At 33.6% G+C, this 25,784-nt stretch overlaps 1 protein-coding gene across 2 annotated transcripts in view; it reads left to right on the forward strand.

Annotated features, from left to right (window-relative positions):
- LOC106458371 (semaphorin-5A-like) overlaps positions 1–25,784 on the forward strand; it is a 226,914-nt gene that overhangs the window by 51,887 nt on the left and 149,243 nt on the right. The window contains exon 1 of one of the 2 annotated variants that reach the window (XM_022384865.1): positions 7,907–7,926. The exons of the other annotated variant lie outside the window; for it this stretch is intronic. The gene's annotated coding sequence lies outside the window, so the exon portion shown is untranslated. Of the gene's footprint in view, positions 1–7,906; positions 7,927–25,784 lie in introns of those variants that run through there. 2 annotated transcript variants of the gene reach the window in all.

Here is a 25,784-nt window from a genome sequence, read left to right on the forward strand (position 1 = left end):
ATTACTCACTACCTACACACATAATCCCGTCACGTTGTGAGCGTCTTATATATATACCAGACTAACATATATCTAGTAAATGCTAGGGCATTCACGAAGGAACAGGATATTTCTAGAAAATAGGTGGCGTGACACTAGTCACGTGACCTCGCTGACGCAACAATATATTCGTTTGATTTGCGTTAAAGCTTATTTCATAAACTTGAAATTGATTAAGTTCGAGCTGTGTTTACTTTATTCATGCTAAATTCTCAAAAAATAAATAAAATATGGAAACAACGCATAGCGTATAGACCTATCATAAACAAACAACGGATGGACAAATAATTTAGCTGCTGTACCCGATATCTCGATGGCTGACGTTACTGTATTTGTTCAAGGACATTCAAAACACCTCACTAAAGGCAACAATTTCTTCCATGGGCCATACGTACATTATATTGAAGGTAGGTCATTTGTCACATTTTGTGTCCTAGACATATGCCTAAAACTGCATGTCTGGAAAACCCTACATTCGTTCTCGTGTTTATAATTTTTATTTCACTATTGATTATTAATTATTTAGTATTGTGTGTACATAATTTAATTAATAAAACTCCATAGTAGTTTAAATATACAGTACTAGGTGGCCGTGGGGTTACGTGTACTCACTTTAGGTCTATGCACTGATAGAGGGATGGGGAGCACTAAGTATTTTTTTATCCTTCAACAACACCAGAAAGGAAAAAAAAAACTTTTTTATTGTCAAGTTTAGAATTAAATCGGTCCAAAACTGATTTATCTATCGTTTGGAATATTGTTGTTACTTTGGCAGTTTTACAAACGTCTTCTATACTGAGAGTGAAGGCCTGTCACTTGAACATGGACTGTAATGAAACGACCCTACATTGGCAAAAACTGGAACCAATTAAAGACTAGGTTAAATAATCGCCAAGTTTTTTGTTTGTTTTTTATTTTAAGAGAATGACGTTCCGAGCTAGCGCTCTTCATCAGATCCAACACACAAACTTCTACGATTAGCCTAACTTTTACTCACATTTATCATTTTTACTTTTTTAAATACTACAAACAGATCTACGGAGTCGCTATGGGGACTACAATAGGCCCCACCTTTGCCAACCTCTTTGTTGGATATACCGAAATTCGTATGTTTAATCAATACAATGAATCAGTACCCTTGATGTATCGTTGCTACATTGACGACATACAAGGGATTGCATCCATGCGAAAATCAGATTTAGAAACTTTTCTACACTGTGTTTCCTCTTTCCACCCTTCTTTACAATTTACTTGGAAAATGTCTGACACAACATCCTCTTTCTCGACATTAACATATACATACAAGATGACCATCTGACCACTAGTATACATAACAAAGAAACATTCACACACGTACTTACATTTGGAATCTTCCCACCCGTACAGTAACAAAAAATCAATGCCATATTAACAATTCTACGACTATGCAAACCATGTAGTGGTGATAGTGATTATAAATCAAAATCTAAAAACATGAAAACTTTATTTTCTAAAAGACATTACCCTGATTCTCTCATCCACGATGCAACCACCATCCTATAACCAGGAGCAAACATTCAATCCTACCAAGAAAGAACACACCGATCGTATTCCACTTGTGTTAACATACCACAAGACTAAAACAAAGATCAAAGATATTATACTAAACAATTACACAATACTTAGTGAAGACCCTACCACTTTTCAAGGACACACCCATTATTTCTTACAGATATGATGAAACCCTAAAAGAAATCTTGGTGCACAGTAACCTTAAACAAAAACAAAATGATACTCAAGGTACTCACACATATAAATTAAACAGGTGTGTCACCTGTCCACATATAAACCGCAACACACGTATATGAGTAAAAACACAACTTTCAACATAAGACAGCCCTTTATATGTGCCACTGAACGTATCTATTACTGCATAATTAGCAAAAATTCAATAGTTTTTACATTGGACAAACATGCTGTCGACTCGGTGATCAAGCACGAGAACATCTAAACCATTTTTAACTGCGGAATCAAGATATGCCTATAGACGAACATTACACCATCAACAACCATACAGTTGGGGACTTTTCAATTCTAGGACATATTAGTGTTCAACAGACATATATAAAAGAGAACGACTGGATGAACGCTTTTCTTTCCTATAGATTTTCATTTTGTCCTTATTTTGTTTCAATTTTAACTTCAATTTGTTTTATCTTTTCTTGACTTGTAATATTTATGTAAAAGATGTAATTTTGCAGAGAAATTTCACACTCAATGCTCAAAATGCTACCCACGCATTTTTTTAATTCAGCACATACCCCCTTGTTGAAAGTTATACGATCTGACGACAAGCGCTAGCTCGAAACGTCATCCTATTAAAATAATAGGCCCAGGTTACTGTATTAATGGGACAATTTGAGCTTTACTCACTATAATATTAGATCTTTGCATGTAGATATTATATAGATTAAGTAGGATTTTTGAATATAAATATTTGTTTAGCACTATAATTTCAAAAATTGTAGACCGTGGACAAGGTTGTAAAAACCCAGGCATAGTTTGCATTATTTACCAAAAAAAGAGTTCCTTCATCAAGTCGGATATTTATAAGCCATTACTGTTTCTTTATGTTAGCATCTGTAGAAAAGCTGTAGAACGTGAGAGATATTTGTTGAATCGTGCGTCATTAGTGCATATCCGAATACAACAGTGATATAATGCCATTGTTTTTTGTTTGCGTTAGGAGCTTCGATCTCAATTTAAGATGGCGGGCGCGTGATGTCGGACTGTTAGCTTCGTATCTCATACTGTTAAAATGATTTAGAAGTACTGTGTTATTCCAATAGAAATGACACGTTTAGAAATTCTGTTTTGAAGGTGAAGGGATTCAATCTCGCAACCCGCAGATTACGAGTCGAAGACCCAAACTACCATGCCAGGTCCTATTGACTGACTACGAACTCAATCAAATAGTCACATTACTTCGAGTTCAATGTAACTTAATGAAAGCCTCAAAAATGAACCCTTTCACTGCTCAAATAGAGTGAAAAACCCCACTCCATGCACACAGTAAAAATTGCCTTATGAAATTATAGTATAGTACGTTAATGTAAAGAATAAACACCATATAAAAGTCATATAATAACCTCTATGTAGGCCTGTTAGTGTATTGAGTTAGGAGGGAACGGGGGGTCGGATGGGTCAGGGGCGACCCTCACTGACTGCAAGATAAGACTAGAGAGCGAACAGGACTTGTTTGTTTGTTTGTTTTTTCCAGATGTGGTATCGCTTTCTCTTTTATCTAATATTCACACTATATACATTTCTTCCCCCTATATATAAGCGTCAGGGGTGACATCTATGGGGCACTGGTACAACCAACTGTCAACTGGGATTTCAAACGGTGGCTGGAAAAACTAAAACATCATATGATGCGCGAAGCAGTGAAAGGGCTAATAATCACCTACTCTAGCCTGATTCTCATTTTTTGTATTGCTGAGACTATATTAAAACATTCGAGAAAATTCCAGATATTAAGCCATACTCATCACGTTACGTCAAACCAAACCTCCCTCTAACCAACCAATAATACAAACCTCTGGAAACATCTAGATTAAGAAAAACAGCCGACAACAATGTACTATTCCAGGATTGTGAAGTCTATTGGACACTTCTAGTACATAAAGAAAACAATGGTACATTAAAGTTAAACTTCCATAGTTAATAATCAACGACAAAATAATTCTTAACAATTAAAATTAATATTCATAAATATAGACATTACAGTCATTAAGTTATTAGTTAAACTGTTGAAACAGTGTGTAATCAAAATGTGTATTAACAAACTGTCCAGACACCAAATATTTTTGGTGGTTTTCTTTTTCATAGCGTATGGTACGAATCCGCTGGTGGCTTCATCTCTAAAGATACTATGGAAAGGACGATGTTCCCCAGCAAGTCGTCTTGCAACTTCTGAAGTTTGCTTTAAAGCTAACCCAGCCGATATATTTCCACAGACAGACTCTGTGGATGACATTTCTTTCTGGGCTCTATAAACTACTCTTTTGATTCTTTTGGCTACTGCCTAGGGAGGGCCCTTCCCAACATCTAGTATATTTTAGTGATAGTGTTTTCTTGCAGCATGGACTGTACAGCCACACCACGTCAATATCCAATCTTACCTGCATTTATATCAGCAGCAGAAATACTAGCAGGTATAACTGTTAGTTTCTGCGGAAGGTTATTGGGCCTGCGGATTTTTCTGGAATTGTCTGACAGTTCTACGACAATGTACTCATACTTGACATTCAATAATGTTCACCATCCATGAGAAAAAGGATTTTATTGAAATTTTAGGTTTGTTATGAATTTCGCGCAAAGCTACACCTAATTCAGCAGTGTAAGACTAAAGGGAAGGCAGCTAGTCATCACCACCCACCGCCAACTTTTGGACTACTCTTTCACCAACAAATAGTGGGATATTTGGTGTGACGGGGATTCAAACCCGTGACCCCAAGTGTGCGACTCGATCGCTCTAACCACCTGACCATGCTGGGCCTAAATTTTAGTTTTAAAATGAGCTATCATCACAGCATTACATCACAGAGTAGATTTTATTGAAGTTTTTTTTTGTTTTTGTGTTTTTGTAGACGCAGTTATCAATGAAAGTGTCTTGCTTTTCTGTTGCAACACTCATGAGATTTTCAACTAAAAAAAACAACTATTTTTTAGTTCGTTTTTTGATTGTTTTATATTTGAAACTTACTCCTTTTTTGTCATTTTTATTGGTTAAATCTGAAACATATCATTTGTGTGAAAATTTCAATTGTTTTATTTATTGCTCAGCTATAAAGATAGTGCCTATTTATAAAAAATATTACCTAGTTATGATTGGTGATGATCGGTGCGGTAGTTTCCGAGACACGAGTTTTGGACGCATATATCGCGAACTCCATTATAATAAGCTAGTAACTTTTTTCTTTTCACTAGCAGAAGAAAATGAACAAGATTAAAGATAAGAGACAGAAACTTATTTAAATAGTATAATTTAAGCGGAATGCGATTTCCCCTACATATTGGAGTCTTTGGCTAAAAGTTTATTTAAAATTTTATTGTTTTGCACGAGAATTAGTAGTAACTATGTGTATTACCAACTGTGCAGCGTAAAAAAAAATACTCTTGTTTTAAAAATCATAGATAGTGTGTTCAAAAGTATCCTAACTAAACTATATCGACAAAGGTGTCGTGTAATTATAAGAAAAGTAATTTAAAGTAAAGTTATGTTGAAGAGGACACGTGACAGTGTCGAAACTTGTTTTCATACAGATTTGACGTTCTGTAGTAGTAGATCTTAACTTTATTTTACACTACTTTACATTTTATTGTGTATTTTCCTACTATTATGAGAAACATGTTTTCATGCAGACTTGAAGTTCTGTAGTAGTAGATCTTAACTTTATTTTATACTACGTTACACTTTATTGTGTATTTACCTACTATTATGAGAAAAGTAAAAAGAAAAAAAAGATGTTTTAGTGCAAAGCAACACAATGAACTATCTGCGCTCTCTTCACCGAGGTTAACCCTTGATTTTAGCATGAGAAGGGTAAGCCTAATATTATTTGAACGTGATTAATTTAGTTTGACACCCCTTCATTATTGTATTGAAGTAATTTTTAATGAGAAATTAAGCACTGTTAATCCTAAAATCAACAATAGATTGATTTGGACTTTCGGAGTTAACTACGGATGTGCTAAATTACTCAAATCCCTAATTCTATGCAAATATATTCTAGTGTCATGAACCGACTCTAAGTCACACGTGTATAGATTATGGAAGGCAAACTGGCAGGGAATGCGCCACCTACCGTCCTTCCCCGTGGAACTAATGAGTGGGGTAATCACTATCATCGATAAACAACCATGGGAGGCGTCCTTATCAAATCACGACAAATCAATTAACACTACGCATACACGTTTATTGGTCATAAATAGAACAGGAATTTCACTGCTACGTCGTTACTCAAGAAACCTTGGAATGTATTTATCTATAAGGAACGACTGTAATGTTGATGAACGACCTAGAGGGTAAAAACTTGGAATTATAACTAGAATGTAATAAGACTCGAAGTCATTTCAATGATTCGAACCTAACCAACAGTTTGAATGTACTGCTATAGTTGAAGGCTCACACTTCACATAAGTATGTTAAGGTAATAAAATCCACTACTTTGAATGGGAGAGAATGCTATAAACCGTGGAGGAAACATATATGATTTTCAATGACATTGCAATGAAAGGAAAGGATAGATGTCAATAAAAGCTGATTTTTGGTTTAAAAAAACTAAACTAATACTTTGGTTAAATGAGATATTTTATTGCTAATCTATATCGGATTTCATGGTCGCCGCCAAGATTTTTTTCGGGGGAATCATTTTCAAAATCAATAACACGTATAGGCTTAAGTAAGCTACGGGTAAATAGCAAGATTTACATCAGATTAGAAAAACACATTAATAAACGAAAGAGATTGTGAATATAAAAATATTATAATGCCTTTTTTGCAACACTAGATTGTATTTTCCATCACCATCAAAATATACACTTGAGAATTCGGGGGGGGGGGGTTTAATGCCCGTGGATTCTGTGGAGTTACTGTATAAAACTGATAAATCTGAATTCTAGTTTACTGCATAGACTAACATAAATAAAGTTTTATCTTTCTAGCCCATATCTTTCCGTACATCTACTGTTATGGGTCGTGGGATGGGGATAAGGGGAGGCTATTTGAGCTTGTGTTGCAACATCTCACATTATGGTGGTCTTTCGTGTCAAACTTTACGATTTTGGCCTTGAAATAAAGGTTTCGTCTTTTTATCCACATCTGCTGAAAAGTGTATACTAATACCAAGAGCAATAACAAATAAAACAAACACAAAGCACAGAATACGATTTAAAAGGAAAACGTGTCCCGTTATGAAACAAGCTTGTCGTAAGTGAATAAAATGGCATTTCAAAATTTTATGTCAAATCATAATCTTCTTTTATAATGCGTTGTTCAAGCATTATCTTCCTAAACTCCAATAAATTTCACGACAGGTAACTTTCTATATAGTGATTATATGTTGATAAGCAGAAGGATTGTATGAAAAAATCTTCCAAGTAAGAATTCTCATTTTATACACTAGAGTTTGTTTGTTTGTTTGAAACTAAGCACAAAGCTACACAATGGATATCTGTGCTCTGACACACACGAAACTGACAATAACACTACCAAAACAAACTAATTTAAACACAGAATAGAACCATGTAACACTTGTATATACCAAAGGTTAAGTACGTTATATTAAAAATGCAAATCAGCAAGTCACGTGATAACTACAGCCGATATAAAGTCGCTGTGGAAATGAATATAGAAGAACTATATTTTGACATTGTTTGCCATTACTTAGGTAATGTGATGCTTTAGGTAACAGTACGCAACATAATTAAGAAGGCTCTCCGGAGGCCTGGAAAAAGAGACAAGTCACGTGTACATAGATTGCTGCCACGACATATCTATTCAACAGTCGCGTGCCTCAAGCAGCTGGAGAATGAAATAGATATTCATGGTATTCAATACGAAGACATTCCGGTCAAGTCACCGGAAGCAGCGCCTGTGGACTTCTCTGTGATCGGGCTGTTGAAAAGGGCGCTAGAAAACTGTCGTCCTCGTACACTAGACAGATTATGAAATGTAATCAGGGAGGAGTGATGTGCTTCGGATATAACACCCTTAAGACGGAGTCTTTTGCAACGGAAACCACGCTGCAGGGCTATTGTCCAAATGCCCAGTCATTCGATAGAACATGACCGGTCGTGACGACATGGACTGTAACAACATATGAAGCTCTAAAATCGTATAAGGTAACAGTATATGTACACTATAAAGACAAAACCAGAAAAACATTTGCTTACGGAATGTTTGTTCTGGCCCTTTTCAAGAGGACATAATAAGTATACTTAAGTAAGTAATATAGATAGGTAGGATCTTACACCGACCACGTTTCAAGAGGACATAGTATATTTTAGTAGGTAAAATCGTAAAGAAGTTTCTTATACTGACCATTTTTCAAGAAGACATAATATATATATTTAAGTAAGTAATGTAGATAGGTAGATCTTACACCGACCACGTTTCAAGAGGACATAGTATATTTTAGTAGGTAAAATCGTAAAGAAGTTTCTCATACTGACCATTTTTCAAGAAGACATAATGAGTATATTTAAGTAAGTAATGTAGATAGGTAGATCTTACACCGACCACGTTTCAAGAGGACATAGTATATTTTAGTAGTTAAAATCGTAAAGAAGTTTCTCATACTGACCATTTTTCAAGAAGACATAATGAGTATATTTAAGTAAGTAATGTTGATAGGTAGATCTTACACCGACCACGTTTCAAGAGGACATAGAATATTTTAGTAGGTAAAATCGAAAAGAAGTTTCTTATACTGGCCATTTTTTAAGAGGACATCATTAGTACCTTTTTTGTTAGTAATATCGAAAGAGAGGATCTTAAGTTGGCCACTTTTCGAGGAACGTGGCTAGTATTATATTAGTAAGTAATATTAAAATGGAGGATCGTATACTCACTACCTTTTCAGAGGACATAGTGTGTTTTAGAAAGTAATATTGAAAGGAAGACTATTAAGTAAACATATAAAAAATAACGTAACGATATCTCAAATGGTTAAATACAGTTAAGGTCACAATCATTAAACAGAATCTATTCTCATAATAATGTATCGTTTTTGTTTTACGAATGCTTATCGGTTCAATAATGTAGTTGATATAATCCAGAGGGAGCCACTCTCCACACCTATTTGTTTCTGTAGCAAACTGAAATCTTTGATATTTATTTTAAGTAAAATAAAGTGTATCGCTAAGACTTCCGTGACATTTCTTTTATTGTTTAATTACCTACATATTGTAACCTAAAACTATTGAGCTTTTTAAACTACAAAACGTTTGAAGATAATCGTTTAACTAATAGCGCTAGGATTTATCTCGTCTTGTTGTGGTGTCTTCTCTACTAGAGTTGAAACTCAAATATAAGATTATGTTTACGGGTAGTTAAAAAGTACTGGTTTCAAAACACCTATAATATTAAACAAAAACGTTCGTTCAATGACAATAAAATTGATTATTATCATTTCGTGCAAATATTATTTATTTGTATTCAGGCTACGTGTGCCCATAGCAACGAATACTTTAACTACTAAAAGTGTAGCATGACATATTCAGTCTAAAGCGAAACAGATTTTGTTTCTCAATATAATTTTATTTCTATCAAATATAAGTAAAAAAATGAGAACAAGAAGTGCAAAACGTTAAAAAATAAATCAAACTTTCTCGTGCGTCATAGTTTTAAAACGCCACCAGGATGCACTTGTGTTACCAAGATATGTGTGCCTATATGTTAATTACAAAGCTTACTGAAATTAACTTTATTTTACAATGCAAAGAAGAAGCAACAATTTACGTGAATTACTGGGTGATTAATTTCCACATAAATATAGCTTAAAGTATTATTATCAATTTTCATATAAATATTAAATGAATTTTGAATTAGTATAAAGAAAATTATTTCAGTACAAGTGAAATTTTAGTTAAGCCTAAACAGATAATTCTTCCTGATAGCTCAGCAGTAAGCTTGAGTACTTATAACTCTAAAAATTAGGGATCGATTCTTATTGTGAGCACTGCACTGCGCAGATAGACCATTGTGTAGTTTGGAGCTTAAAAACAAACGGATAATAAATCCAATTGTCAAAGAAACAAATTTTGTTTTTATTCGTATCTTGTGCTCCGAAACTTATATACCAAGGGATTGAAAATATACTGTTTAGGAAAACTGTAATACCTTTTTTTTATTTTTTATTTTGTGTTCCGAAACTCATGTACCAAGGGATTGAAAATAGACTGTTTAGGAAAACTGTAATGCCTTTTTTTATTTGTATTTTTGGCTCCGAAACTTATATACCAAGGGACTGAAAATAGTCTGTTTAGGAAAACTGTAATACCTGTTTTTATTGTTTTATTTTATCGTCTAAGTTTATAATTGACTGACTTTAAAAAGTTTGGTGTTTTTGTCCTTTATTATTTAGGTTTGGTACTTGTGTTGATTACATTAACATTTTAATTATATTGTTCTATATGTGTATTATATATAAATGCAAAATGTGAAACCAAATTGAAAAGTTCGTTGAGTTATCAAACCTTTCGTGTGAATTAATGATGTACAGCTTAACATGGGTTAGAGATTCAGTTGTCTTCTAGTGATTGCAAAGTTATTAGATGAATAACACGTTATAAAAACGAATGCCGAACGACCACTGAATTCATAACTTTTCTTTTACATGTTCAGTTTTTGCTAAGTGATCCCTTGTAGGTGCTGTCATGGCGAAATATTGTATCTATATTAACAAACTATTTTGAGTTATTGATCGTTGGATATTTGGTCTAATGACAAATGTCCATCTTTCGTGAAACAGTTACTGTTACTAAACTTACTAAAATAGCTTAAATCACTAAAAACTCGATACCTCTTTACCATGATAGCATCGGAAAATTAAGCTCGCGAGACAACAAAACCAACAACAGAAACGGACATTAGACTTTGAACAAAGAGGTTGTCTAAAATAGACTTATTTTCCATTTTAGATGTTTTTGCCTGTCCTCACAGTCATTTAGGCTCCACGCCTGTAGGTGCGTGTTAAGAAAATTCTAGACAGATGTATACACTTCTGGGTATCGAAGTTCATAAAGGAAGAGACATACTTACAGAGTCACATGAAGCTGATAGTTATCTTTGTTTTCGAAGCTTCGCTATCAGTGCTAACCTAACGTTTTTGCTTTGGTTTTTACATTTATCATTGCGTTGTTTTCTTCGATTTTTCTGGAAAATAAATAACAGCATTGAGAGCTTCTGACTTTGAATGATAAACTCGTCTTGTATGCTTTTTGTTGAGTTTATTTGACTGACTTTCTTGCCAAGGCTAACCATAAAACACCTGCTTCAAAAAGCTAGATATACTTAAGGTTCTAAACATCTATCTCTAACATTTTTTCTCGTGATGAGTTTTTTTTAAATAATAATCTAGAGAGAGCCAGTGAAGGAAATCTTAAATGTGTTCATACCGCTTTGATAGCAGGCAATCATTGCAGATGACAAGAAAAAAATGAAGAAAACAGACACTCAACATACTTAAGGAGATTTTAATGAAAGGTTTGCAGTAGACACTGAATAAACGCACTTAAAGTACAACCCAATAGAAAAGTTGTCAAGAACAGCTTTCGTCAGCTTTAAAATATAAAAACAAACTTAATTTTGCCAAAACCTGCATGGCAAGTTAAAAGTAGTTGTTTTTTTTTTTCATGAGACACTACACTGCTGGAAAACTGGTTAAATTTGTCATGTGATTAGTGACAACTCCACGCCCGAATACATATGGGGAAACTAATTCTTCTGTCTTCAACTTTAAATATTACTATTTCCAATTACCTCAAAGTTTTAAATTAAATTTGAGTGTTATTCATTATATGATAATATGAATCAATTAAGGTTACTTATAACCACAGCATTTTCATATAAATTAAGTGTCACACAACTTGATTAAAAATCAAAACCTGGTGCGCTATTAGAAGCTTATCTTAACTTTATCTTCAATATATGTATAAATCAAAATAATAATTGTGCAAGACACTTTTCTAATTACATACGTATCTTGTTTTCTTAAGAAAATACAACGTTTTCTATTTGGGGGGGAGGGTGTCTTCTATTAAATTATGCTTTAACGAGCTCTTTACTTTTATTTATAACGAACTTTTTTAAACTCTGAACTGCACTAATTCTTAGCAGAAACTCATTACAGTGAAAATCATTCATAATATCACAAGCTACATTAATTAATATCTACAAACGTTTTGTCAGACCTTCAACAGGGGCGCTATTAAGATAATGAAAGCCATGCTGTTATAATGATACTGTAACCCAAAGTAATCATACAAAAATAAAATATTTATGTAATTCTTGCATTATCCATAGCCTTGTATCAATCGTAGGTTCAACTGGTTCCTAGAAGTGTCACTTGAAAAGACCACAGCAAAAACAAATCACTTTAGGTACAGAAAATACGTTTATTCCAACAGTTTTTTGTGTCGCTAGTCTTTGTCAGTCATCTAAAAAATAGTCCTCTGGTGTATGTGTCAAGATTGTGGTTTTCTCTATATCATCAGTGAATTCTAGCTCATGGCAGTCTGGCAATTTAATCAGAAAATCTGACTGGTAATCGCAGTAATTTGCACCAGATGGCCTTACAGTAAAAAATTTTACTATAATATTATGAGAACGTTTACGTAAATCTTGACGCAATTTGGTACATGTATATAGCTGTTACTTTTGAGCATGGCCACATTTCGTTTAATTAAAAGGGGTGCTAGAGATACATTATTATAGTGAAAAATTGTCTATAAAAAAAAAGGTGAACAGTTTCTATAAATAGGTGCCACAGGACAAAATAAATGTCTAATTCCACAATTTGCTAAAATATCAGTTATTTGATTACTTTAACTTTTCATAGCAGACCGCCTTGTAGATTTGGAAGAAACTGGTGAATCTGTAGACATATTATTGTACCAAGAGTACATTAAAGATGAAAAATAAATTAATAAAACTTCCATGCATAATGACTAAGAACGAATTCATCTTTTCTAATAATATTTTGCATAAAACTGCAACTGAGAAATTGTGCATTATCCGGTTAGCTTTAAGCAAAAAATTATTATATATATATATGCATGTTTTGCAGTAAAGTTAAGATAAAACCACTAATGATTGTTTACTTAGGTTTGTTGATTGTGTTGCTTTTTAAGCTCAAAGCTGCATAAAGAGCTATTTGCTTTGCACTGGGCCCACCACAAGATTCAATCCTCGAATTTTAGCCGTATAAACCCTCAAATTACCAACGAGTCACTGGAGGGGATTTTTGGAAACAAGAATGTGGTAATTAGTTTGATAATGGCACATCTTTCAATACAATTATAGAAACGTAGTCATAATTTCCACCTAGAACCCATTAAAAAAACGGATTAAATTTTTAAACTCAAAAATATGAAAGCCTAATATACAAACATACAGTTCTTGTGCATATTTAGAAACATAGAAAACTGGTGATTAATACTATTTTGAAAAAAAAAGAAAAGTTTTATCCGCCAGATAACAGCAGATATCAGTGAGAACTTAGCTTTGTTTAACCCTAATTTTGAACTGATAGATTAGTCAACACTATCCACCACCAACTGTTGGGCTGCTTTTGTCAGACCGAATCTTGGAATTTCACAGTCATTCTTATAACGCACGTACCCAAAGCTTGACTTATTTGTTGTTATTTTTATAGAGTAATGGGACGCCAAACATGGATCCTCAAATCCACAGGTCTGGTACATTAATCTCTAGGCTGCGCTCACCCCTCTTATAAGTAGATATTAGTTGAACCTTGAATAGCGAAGTTGACTGCCTACGCCACTTTTATAATATTTTTTCAAAATAAAATTTATCAGAAACAGAATTAAAATTTTGATCATCAAGTGGAATAAAATTTTGAGAGCATATTTGAAAGTTAATATTTTGATAACAAGGAGTTTCTTAGGACTAAATACATACAAAACAAACAAACCTTTATATATATATAGAAAAAGCCAAAACTATAACATAACAGAAATGTTTAACGGGTTTACTTTTGTAAGTAGAAATTGGTTAGATTTATTTACACGTGTATATGTGATTTTTTGCCACCAGAAGTTATCATTGAAAAATATATGATGTATAGATAAAAACCAAATGTTTACAGAAGTCACATGAACAAAACATTTTCAACAAAGAACTCTTTTGGACATTAAGGCTTATGGATCAAGTTAATACGGTTACTGATCACATTTAAATACAACCAGGTTAATAACTAACATTTAACATGAATGTTAAAGTCAATAATTGTGATATTTTACACATTGTATTTATAGAATCATATAGCTCCAACAGTTAACTAAGAAATAGATTGTTAAATAATTTAAAAGCGATACTTGTGTAAAACAACTATTTAAAAGGAATACAATCTTAAAATATTACACAATAAATAAATAGTTATTAAAAACAGTGACTTGTCCTAAAATGATTCTACATATGTTTCGGTGTCTATGACATCACCTTCAGAAGATGTAGAGTTATTTTAGGGCAAGTCCGTGTTTTTAATAACTATTTATTGTGTAAGATTTTAACGTTGGATTCCTTTTAATTGTAAATAAGTAAATTGTTTAAAACTAGAGAAAAGCATAGTGGGTGTATAAAACTAAATTAAAGCTTGAAGTGTTACTTAGTCTTCTGGATTCGTTTTTCTTTATTTTGTTGTTGTTTTTATTTTTGGTGGTATTTTCTTACTTTAATGAGATTGTCCAGTTTTAGTTTTATATTGACTATCTAAGATATATTTGTGTTATTCCAGTCCAACTATGCCATATTTCCCTTCCTTCTACTTCTAACTGTTTGGGCCGTCAGTAGTAATTATACAGACTTACAATGCTGAAATCCGGGGGTTTGATTACCCACGATTGAGAGAGAGCATAGAGAGCCCATTGTGTGACTTTGAGCTCAAACAAACAAACAAATTTTCCCTTTTAACATTACCCCAAATGTCTTCTTCTGTGGCACTTTGATAGAATAGTTACTGAGATGATGTAGTTTGTCCTGGAGCTCTAACCGATGACGGATTTTCAACAGACAACCAAGAAGTAATTGATGATACATTTCCCAACAACCCCTAGCTTCGCATCCATAAGCAGTTAAAGCATTATGAGTGACTATGATTTTGTTAGCTGCCTTTTTTTCTTCTGCATATCGTTTAATTTAGTGTTACTCCACTTTAGGAAGTGCATAAGTGAGAATTTGCTTTAGAATCACTCAGGGTATTTGTGTACTCTGGATGTGATATATCACTTTTATCCTGTTTTATTTTATTTCATGGAAGATATTCTCATTCAGGCGAATAATTTACCATGTGGTAAAAAATAATGATTAAGACTGTCCAGATTCACTGAACCTGGTATGTAAGTTTCATTACGAACTATCAAAACAGCTGTACAATCTTCCTATAACACAATTTTCAGACTTAGCTAACATTTCATGATGTTCGCGTAATCAAATATACAATACTCGAAAGTTGTGTTTTCTCTCCAGTGAGTTGAAAAAAATCGGTTTTGATGAATTTTTGGATAAAGACATAGGAATCTTTTCCATAACAACTTCCTGTCTTGACCACAATGAAAATGTATTTATCGTTACACTTTCCATAGTTAATATTTAACAATGATAATTCATATTATGGGAGTTTTCTCTAAATTTTCAACACTTTCTTGATGTGTTCTTAAAACGTTGACCTTTATTTTTTTTATTACTTATCATTGATGGTTGCTAGAAGTATTGCATGCACGAACAAAGAATCTAGAAGCAACCTTGATACGATCTTATCAGTGAGTTACACTTTCAGCTTGTCCGTTTCTTTGTTTCAGAATTTCGTGCAAAGCTACACAAGGACTAAATGAGCATGGGTGTCTAACTTTGAACTAAAGGACTAATGAACTAATGGGTAACTAGTCAGCAGCACCCACCGCCAAATCATAAATTATTCTTGTCTGATCGATTAATTGGATTTCATCATCACTCTTATAATGCACTGACAATACCAAAAGTGCGGAACATATTTTTACGGCAACGGGAAACCGAGAATCCTCACATTTTAAAACTATATTCAGTAGTTTGATATGTTTTCACACATACAAAAAATCAAAATGTCAAAATTGCAATAAACTTTATCAGAAGAGTTAGTAGTATAGATGCTTGTATGGCGGAGGAAGTAGACAAACATGACCTTTACCCAATTTCGACAGTAACTATAGTATGTACCCATTGACCTTAAAGTAATGTGATTATGATAATTATAGGCGTGACTCAATTAAGCAATGACGTGATATCAGTTGGTGACAATAATTGGAGATAATTATAGTTTTTCTACATAATGCAAATCACTCTGACATTATCTTCAATTTTAAAACATTTACTATTCTTTGTACAATAAGGATTCTGATATTTGAAATACATAAAAAGGTATATCTAGTAAATGTGTTGTTACATTAAATCACTCTGTAACAAAATTATGAACAAATATATCATTTACATTTTTATTAAATCCAAATTTGGATTGCACAATTGTTCACAAGTCCCTACCTTCTTGCATAAACAGCATGTAAATCTCTAATTTTCCACGCTGAAATACCTCTCTCATCACGACCGCATTCCCGGTGGTAAGTTTCATTAGAAGTACTACCATAGGTAATAACTGATTCCAAATTAATCCATTTGTCATAGGGTAAAAATGTAAAAAATCTATGTCAATAACCATGTTTTAACCATTACTATTGTAGAAAATTATATCCTTACCTTTCACAAATCTTTGTCTCGAACTTGTTTCTTGCTGATTTGGAACTTTATGCATAATGCTGACTAATACAAGTTTTGTATAGATATAGTAATAATGTATGTAAGTAAAAATCACAAACTCTAAATAAGACTGTTGTCACACATACTGAAACATTTATTCACAAAACTTCAAGTATTATGATCTTAGATTAACTGTTCAGATTTATAGCTAACCATTCATTGAAAGCTTGCAAGAAAGATTAATGCTGATGTTCGTTGTAAATATTAGAAGTGAGAACCATTTTCATCAGTAGAGGTGATATGTGTAAACATAGCTTTCTCTTTCTCAGGATATGATGGCCCTGAATAGAACCTATGAATCTCAATTGTTTAAACGAAATCATTTCTTCAGATTAATATCCCTCCTCTGGACAAATCGAAGATCGGTGAAGGTCATGTTTGTTTACTTCTGCCGCCATACCAGCATCTATACTACTAGCGTTTTAACCAGTTTTGTGACGTGGCATTACTTTTCAGGTATATATATATGCAGAAAAGTATTTAGATACTATTAAAATAAGGCATTGAAGTAAAAAATAATAATAATGATCCCTTCAATACAAGCAACTCTTCTTAAAACGTGAAACAAGTTACAAAGAAACGTATACGAGTTTAATAAAAAATTAAATGCATATAAAATATCTTTGAAAATGTTAAAATTAAATAATGTAATCTGTGGATATTTGTGAAAACTGGTGAGTTTGTCATAAGTACTATAACCAAAACATGAAGCTGCTTATCATGACATTCACGGGTGAATAAAGATCAGGATTGATATTTCTGTTAACAGGAGCTAAAGATCAAGAAGAAGATCCTAAACTCCAAAACAATCACCGATGAAAACGTTTCCACACCAGTTTCCTCGTTTTCAGTTGTTAAATTGGAGGTAAATATTTAAGCGCGGGAACTTGCAGTACGGCAGCATTCCTTAGCGTGAAGTACAGGAGTCATGAGTTCATGTTGCTGACGAGTGTTCATTTACACTGTTTATGTTTACATTACTTGTTTCTATGCATGAACTATCGATATTTTTAAAGTTCTGTACTTTTTTGCTAGTCTTTGTCTGCTATTGCGTGTTGCTTACTAGAAGTTTTCTGTGGGAAAGTATCGCATTTCAGGAAATAGTTTGTTCCTAATATTGAAGATAGAAAACCTGTAGTATCGGGTAGCCTGAATTACTTTCGGTCTTCTCATTTTTAACGATTTATGATAAGCTTGTTATAAACATTATAGCAAGGACTGTGGATAAAACTAAGTAGAAAAACATGTGTTAATGCTGGTTTCGTTTTGTGAACATGTTTGAACGTAATAGTAAGTGAAAGCGTGGTTTTCATCATATACAGGAGTTGCATGTTTGTTTACCACCTCCCACTATACACATTATCTCAGCGCCAAATTAGTACTGTTACTTATTACAAGTGCACCCATTCAAACAGGTGCTTAGATTCTTGCCGTAACAATCTTAACACGTGAAGTTAAATATTCACTGTAGTTTAGCTGAAACATTATGTGCTGTGATGTTTAACCTGGTGAGTTAAAATATTATTTTAAAAACTTACATTGTTTGTTTATATTTTAAGTAAAAGCTACATAATGAGCTATATGTGCTCTGCCCACCCTGGGTATCGAAAACCATCTTTTAATTATACGCTCTGAGACTTGTTTTTTTTTTTTAGGTTATACGCTCTAAGACTTGCCGCTAAGCCTCTGGAAGGTGAAATGTCCTTACCCTAAAAACATAGTTATCAAAGATCCTCAGATTGCTAAGAAGAAGTTGAAATAACCCAGAAATGTCAATAAAATAGAACATATTATTCTACTTGTTATTACTAACTATTCGAGTGTAATGTAAATTTAAATCACTTTGAACAACAAATTAACAAGTTATTAAAAAATGAGTTATTTTATCTTGATGTCAACTTCGAAATTTTTATATACTATTCGCTACAAAAATTACCTTTAAGTTTCTTTGTTTTAGAACAAAGCAGCATTGAACTATCTACTGTTCTATCGCGGGGAATCGAACCTCTGATTTAAACGTTGTAAGTCCGTAGACTTATCTCTGTCCCACCCGGGGAACAAATTGCCTTTAAAACACATGAAGGAATTTCTCTGTGTGAAAAAGTAAATTTGACTTTTATCAAAAAGGTTGCATCAAAGTAGAAAACCGTATTCGTGGTTCTGTAGGTGATATAATGTTTCATTGAATGTTCAGTATAATAGTATGTACTCTACTGTGTACAATGTTGTGAGATTTGTGTTGGTGAAACTTAAAATTCAGTATTGCGCATGAAATAACATATATATATAATATATATATATATATTCGTAAGTTATTTACAATTAACCTTCTTCAAGTAAGTAAACATTGTCACAAATATGTTAAACAAACACTTGGTGATTTAAGAGAACCTATTTTCAATGTTTTCCTGTGTTGAACTTGTAAGGACAAATAATGACTTTATTTTTCTTGTTTAACAACAAAATTTCCTAAATTACAAATAAATTACTGAACTATAGAGGGCGTTAATTTTACAAATTATATAATTTTGAAGAAGAAATTTAAGTCTGTATCAAAACACGTTTATAATGCAACAGGATAGTCAGGTGCACCCGAAGGCAGCGCCTCAAAAGACTGATCAGAAACGTGTCAGTTTCTAGTTCAACTAGTTCTATAGGTAGAGGTAAAAATGTAGATTATTCACGTACCCTTCTCGTGTCAATTATGCACCGCGGGGCAAAAGCGTCCTTCAGGAGGCAACGATAAACACTGTTATCTTTGAGTCAGACGTTAAACCGTGCCATTTCTGTCTTTAATTGTACATACGGTTCAATGCCAGAGACCAAATGATATTTATCTATCAATCTACTCATCGGGAGTGTCCTCTGGTGCTATTTTTCCACAACCTGTTGTTGGGTGCGTTAAAAAATAGTCACTATAATTCGCAAAGGAATGTATGGCATAACATTATTAGAACAAAAATCTATTCAAGAAGAAGATCGAATTAGATTATTTTTCAAATATAAAATTCTAATTCATTTTCTTACTTCGTACATATAAAACAATTTACGAAATACCCTACTATAAATTGTTAATTTCTTGCGTACAATTGTAGCACCTGGACTTTTCGCTAAAAACATATAGAGACTTACTGGTTCGAAGACAAAATTAGCATGCTAAGAATAACTTTAAACCGCGGTGTAAGTCAGACTACTGAGAGATGAAGCCTTCGTTAACAAATAATGTACGACGCGTGTTTCCTCAGACAATAGATTATCTCTGATATTATTACAATGAGAAACTAATGAAACTTAAATGACTTTAGGTGATGCTACAATCTTTAACTATCTGCTTATATTCTGTTGTTACTATTTTTAAAATAAAGTTCTATTTCGTATTGATAACCCTAATCTTGACAACACGATGCCGCTTGAGACTCAAGTAAATTTCCGAGGATAGAATTTATTTGTGGTGTTTATACGTAACAGCTAAGAGAGGAGGTTTTGGTGACTACATGCTGTTCAACTGATACATACCGAGCGTTCTATTGATACTAAGAAAACATAGACGTTAAAGAAACCTGATAACCTCAGTGTTTTCGTTCCTTCTTCAGGTGTGCCAAAACCCTAGCGGGTTCGGAAGGTAGCTCTTCTTAATCCACACCTGAAGATTGTTTGTTTGTTTTTAATTATGCACAAAGCTACACAAGGGCTATCTGTGCTCTGCCCACCACGGGTATCGAAACCCGGTTTCTAGCGTTGTAAGTCCGCAGACATACCGCTGTGCCACTGGGGGGCACAGTTTACATTTTGTTGACATGCTGCTATCGCTTATCAAGTAAAGAACAGGACTTTAAAATCGATACAATTTAACGAGTGGTAAACAGATTTGAGTTAATCCAATGCATATGGCGTGTTGTAATAACATGTTCGTCTTATATTCAATAAATAACAGGCTTGTGTAAGAACATTCTGCTTAGCCAGTGCTTGCTACGCTGCCAAAGCAAGCGGAATAAGGCTTCTACCCATAGATTGGACCTTGCTAATATTAACTTTAGTTTAATTAAACGTGAAAGGTTAGTTGTAAATATATATGTATTTCAAAGAATTAAAGGAAATGGATTTCTAACATTTGTGTATTTGTTAAACAAGAATGAATGTATGTCAGGATTTTGTATTTTTGAAAAATTGCCAGTTGTAATTGACACTTAAAGAATTGTTTGATGATTCCAACAATAATCCACAATACCAGTTGGTAAGTTAACAAGCCTAACCACAGAAAATTTTACCAATATATATGTTTATATACACACAATTATATCTCTAGTTCTTCTATCTTAGTCTTCCGATGGGTCAGTGGTCAGTTTACGGACTTACAAAGTTAAAATCCGGGGTTCGGTTCCCCGCAGTGGACCGCAAACAACCCATTGTGTAGCTTTTCCTAATAAGACAACAATATCAATATTCTGTCCTTACTGTTTTTGCGTACAGTATTTTCACGAGACACATATGACATTATTATTGGTGCTAAATTAGTAGTTTTAAATGAGTGGCTTTTGAAAGTTTTACAAATAAGAAAATAATTGGATAAATCGCCTGCAACAAGGCAACAATCATAATCAATTTGTTATTAATACGAACTTCGAAAAGAAAGTATAGAAGAGGGTATAAATGATATGTCAACCACGCTATACCTGCTATATCCGGTGTCGATTAGGCCTTTCGCTGAATACTAGGACTCGCCAGGCTGGCTCGGATACGACAAACACGGTAGTAGTAGAGACGCTATTTATATTAGCAAACCGCTTGACAACAGCTTTTACAGTGTGAACTGGATTAAGTCGGTGAAATGTAATTTTTTCATCAAATTTATTTATGTCCATTCTAAATCATGGCGCTTACAAGAAAGACCGCGTTGAACGTATACGTACATCCCAATGTTTGGTAATCACCAAATTAAAGTCGTTTTGTGGCTGATTTATGAAGTATAGCAATGCGTATAAATAAAATAAACCACAGAGTCGTTACAGCTGACACTCAGGAGGTCGCATCCTTTATTTGTATATGCAATTGTGTTAGTATGTTTACACGACGTAACGTATTAAATATTCTCCAATTTTTACCTGCTAACTCCACACTAACTAAGATATTTATTTTTTATTATCTATAACTTGATGTAAATTTTGGAACTACTGTAATGAATCTCCCCTTCATGCTTGCACAACGAAGGGTACGTAATCAAAAACAGGAGTGGTAGGTATAAGTATATTTAACATTACAAGCATATCAGACCTAGTTAACATTAAAAATGTGAACCGGTCTACATTTATAAGAACACCTTTTAAACTTAGTTTAACGTACCTTCATTTATTGATATTTTTTAAGTAAAGACATTGTTTAACTTTTCTAACTAGTGTTTATCAAAATTAAATTGATACAAATAAACGTAAGGCCAATTTTATTGTCAAACAGCAAATTATTTAGGATGGTGAAACACTAAATGATTTCCAACTCGAGGGTATTTATATTACTTCACCAGTTATGAAGTTACATGAAAGAAGATTATTGTAAATAAAAGACTTTCTGAACATAAAATAATGTGCTGAGTTCACGTCATAAGGGGACTTCTACCCCCAGAGCGATCTTTCATGATTTTGTTAAATTGTGTTCTAGTTAACATATTGTATCGGGTTCATGACATCAGGGAACTTCTACCACCAGAGCGAGTTTTCGTGATTTCGTTTCAGGGTGTTCTAGTTAATATACTGTATCGGGTTCACCTCATCAGGGGACTTCTACCCCCAGAGCGATCTTTCACGATTTTGTTTCAATGTGTTCTAGTTAATATACTGTATCTGGCTCAAGTCATCAGGGGACTTCTACCCCCAGAGAGAGCTTTCATGATTTCGTTTCAGTGTGTATTAATTAGTATATTGTATCGGGTTCACGTCATCAGGGGACTTCTCAGCATGTACCACATTATTTTTATTTGACTACAGGCGGTTTGCTTCGAATAGCATAGAATATGTAGATCTTAGTATTATAACCTATTCTATAAACTAAGTGCAACCCAGCGGGAAGAGCGAGATGTTGTGCCCACGAATGGTGACCGTTTGCCCCCTCCCTGAGAAAAACTTAGATTTGTGAGAACTAGGGACGCTATACCTTTGACAAGGTACCCTTTTGGGGAATCACAAAACAGCAGTATGTTTGGAACCTGCACGGGTACGAGGTTTGGCTGAGAAGGCAGCAGTAGAGATTTAATTGGGCGTTGAGGTCGGTGTTGTTTTTTACTGTCATGTTGTATGATGAAAGTAAATGATATAGTGATTTACTCTGTTTTTTAGGGTTAGTTAACAGGAACATTTTTAAATCTATGGTTGTTGAAGTTGTATGTAACCACTTCTAAACTTTAAAAACAAGCGACAGTTCCTGATAAAGCACTTTTAAACTGCTGGTTGTTGAACAGACGCCTTTAGCCCCTCTAGCGATGAATTAAAAGCTAAAAAAAACAAAGCTACTTTAAGAAGCACTCTGTTCTAAGTAGTCACACTTTTAGTAATTACAACTGGTATCAAAAGTTGTGACACTTATTAAACACGTGTAATGTATAGGCTTGCCATGAATAAAACAGTTATTTCCTAGTTTGGCTACTACAATTAATATTTGCGCACGCACATATACATATAGAAAGAGGGGATGAAACATATGTTAAAATTTTTATATGGATTTTGCTTGATAAATTCACCTACCAGTTGTGATGCATAAAACAGCAAAATATCTAGATTTTGGTTTTTGACGGGTTCTAAAATCTTCTGCTATATGGAACATTTAAAAAAATAAAGTATTTTGAAATAAACCCTCGAAAACCATGTTTATTTACCGTACAATCAACAAATTAAGACCTACGGTTATTTATTATGGCTTGAGTTTTTAAAAAAATCTACTTTTGTCTTGACTTTAGTAAAATCTAAAATACTCGGGGAAATTGTTGAACAACAAAGATTTCAAATCATAGTAACAACATGAAATTGGCTATGCAAAACGTTTATTATATAGGAAAGTTATCTAACAGTGCAGTAATTGGAAGCAGTAATATTTTACCCTTCTATAAGTATAAATAAGAACGTTTCTTTATTAAGGTAATTTTTTTAAGATTTTTTCATGCGGGTGTCATGCAGTAAGTTCATAACCTTGCGAACGGGTTTTGAATAGTTGTATACAACTAGGACTAAAGTTACATATCGCAATGGCCATTCCATAGAACTTCTACATGCTTGGCTCTGCTGCTGTGTCCTTGATTTCCTGGGGTGTTGGTCATACCTAAGTGAGGGCGTTGTACAGCATGAATTGGAAGTCAGTCTGATCTTGGATGTATTTAATTGGAATGATATCTTATAATTGTGGGATACTGCACCAGGACTTGTTTTCAATTTGCTTTAGCTTAAATTGTTTCATAGAGTATATAGATACAACATTTCTGTCACTTTTGTGGCCAAGACATAATCCCTCATCCTTTACTGAATGTAAAAGTTTGATTCCCCTTCTGCTCCAGCAGCCACTTAATTATAACGACAATTGGGTTGGCCAGCCTAGTGTAAGATTCAGCACATTTATTGTATACATGTTTTAGAACGCAAGAGTTTGGTTCTTTTCATTAATGCTTATGTTCATTTCATATTTTATTGTTTGTGATGTATCTCCTTGAATATGGCTTTTGAGCTGAGCTAAATCCTTACCCGTTGGTTCCAGCTTTACCTGGAAATATCACAAAGGTACATTTACAGAAAGGGTAAAGTAAATAATATCCAGCTCGAAAATTATCGACATCATTCTTTTCCTAATTAATATTCAACAAATATATAGCAAATGTCATTGATACATTTTGAAATACTTTTAAAAATGCCCCAGTGGCAAAGCGGTATGTCTGCAGACTTACAACGCTAGAATCCGGGTTTCGATACCCGTGGTGGGAAGAGCACAGATAGCCCATTGTGTAGCTTTGTGCTTAATTACAAATAAACAATAAACGTTTAAAAATTATAAAAATTATTATAATGAGACATTGTTGGTACAGGGTTTGCTACCTACTACTCATAGCTGTGTTCTAAGTGTCCTAAGAATATGCATTTTTTTATTTATCTAAGTATTATGAACTTGATGAAAAATAATAATATAAAATATTTTGATGAAAGACTGTTTGCATTTGTTTCCTTTTGGAGAAGAGGGAAGGGCATAGGTATGAGGGCATTGTTTTAGACCAGCATATATTCCGATTTTTTGTTTAGAGGTAAGTATATAAAATAGTTACTTGTGACAAGCCTTAGAATTCTTTATTCTTGTCAGAAGGGACCAATGAAGGAACTTAAATACATACATCATTCAAAAAGGGCTAGGTACTCTTACCAAAATAAACACACAATCTCTTTGTAAAAATGGCTTATCTCGTGTCTACAACATGACCTTGCTAAGGGCCAAGACCTGACAAAACTAGTACTAGTGCGAACTACAGTTACCATCACCTGCCTTACTCTGGAGACAGCACCAGTTCTGTCTTTAGCGGTAGTTCCAGGAAACCCGTCCTTTCTCGCGAAAGCTTCATTTAACATATTTAATTATAGCCAAAAATTTAACTTTTAAATAAAAGTTTGTTCATTAGTTTTATTAAAATATTTAATACTCTGCACAGATACTGAGTCAAACTTTTCACGTTTGGATGTTTTAACAAATAGAATGCTTTTCCATTTTGTAAAATAAGATCGCCTAACCCCAAAGATTATCTCATTTTTGTCGCTAACTTTAAGATTTGTTATAAAGCACAAACCTATATAATGGGCTACTTGTTCTTTGCTCACCGCGGGTACCGAAACCCGATTTTTGTGTCATAATCCCTCAGACTTTCAATTGAGCGAACGGGGACACTTAAGAAGAAAGTTCCCTGCCCTTATCAGACATGCCGAAATATTCATTCCCATTTTTTAGAAGTTTTATTAAGCATGAGTGAAGCTAAACATTTCAACCTCATGTTTGTTGGACGCTTATGATCATTGTAAACAACATTTAAGTAGCCAGGTATAGTTTTTGTTGGATGCTTATGGAAAATGTCAAAATCATTTAAGTAGCAGGTATAGTTTTTATTGGATGTCAAAATCATTTAAGTAGCAGGTATAGTTTTTATTGGATGTCAAAATCA

This window comes from Limulus polyphemus, unplaced genomic scaffold (genome assembly GCF_000517525.1).
Source record: "Limulus polyphemus unplaced genomic scaffold, Limulus_polyphemus-2.1.2 Scaffold22, whole genome shotgun sequence".
In the NCBI taxonomy this organism is placed as follows: Eukaryota; Metazoa; Arthropoda; class Merostomata; order Xiphosura; family Limulidae; genus Limulus; species Limulus polyphemus.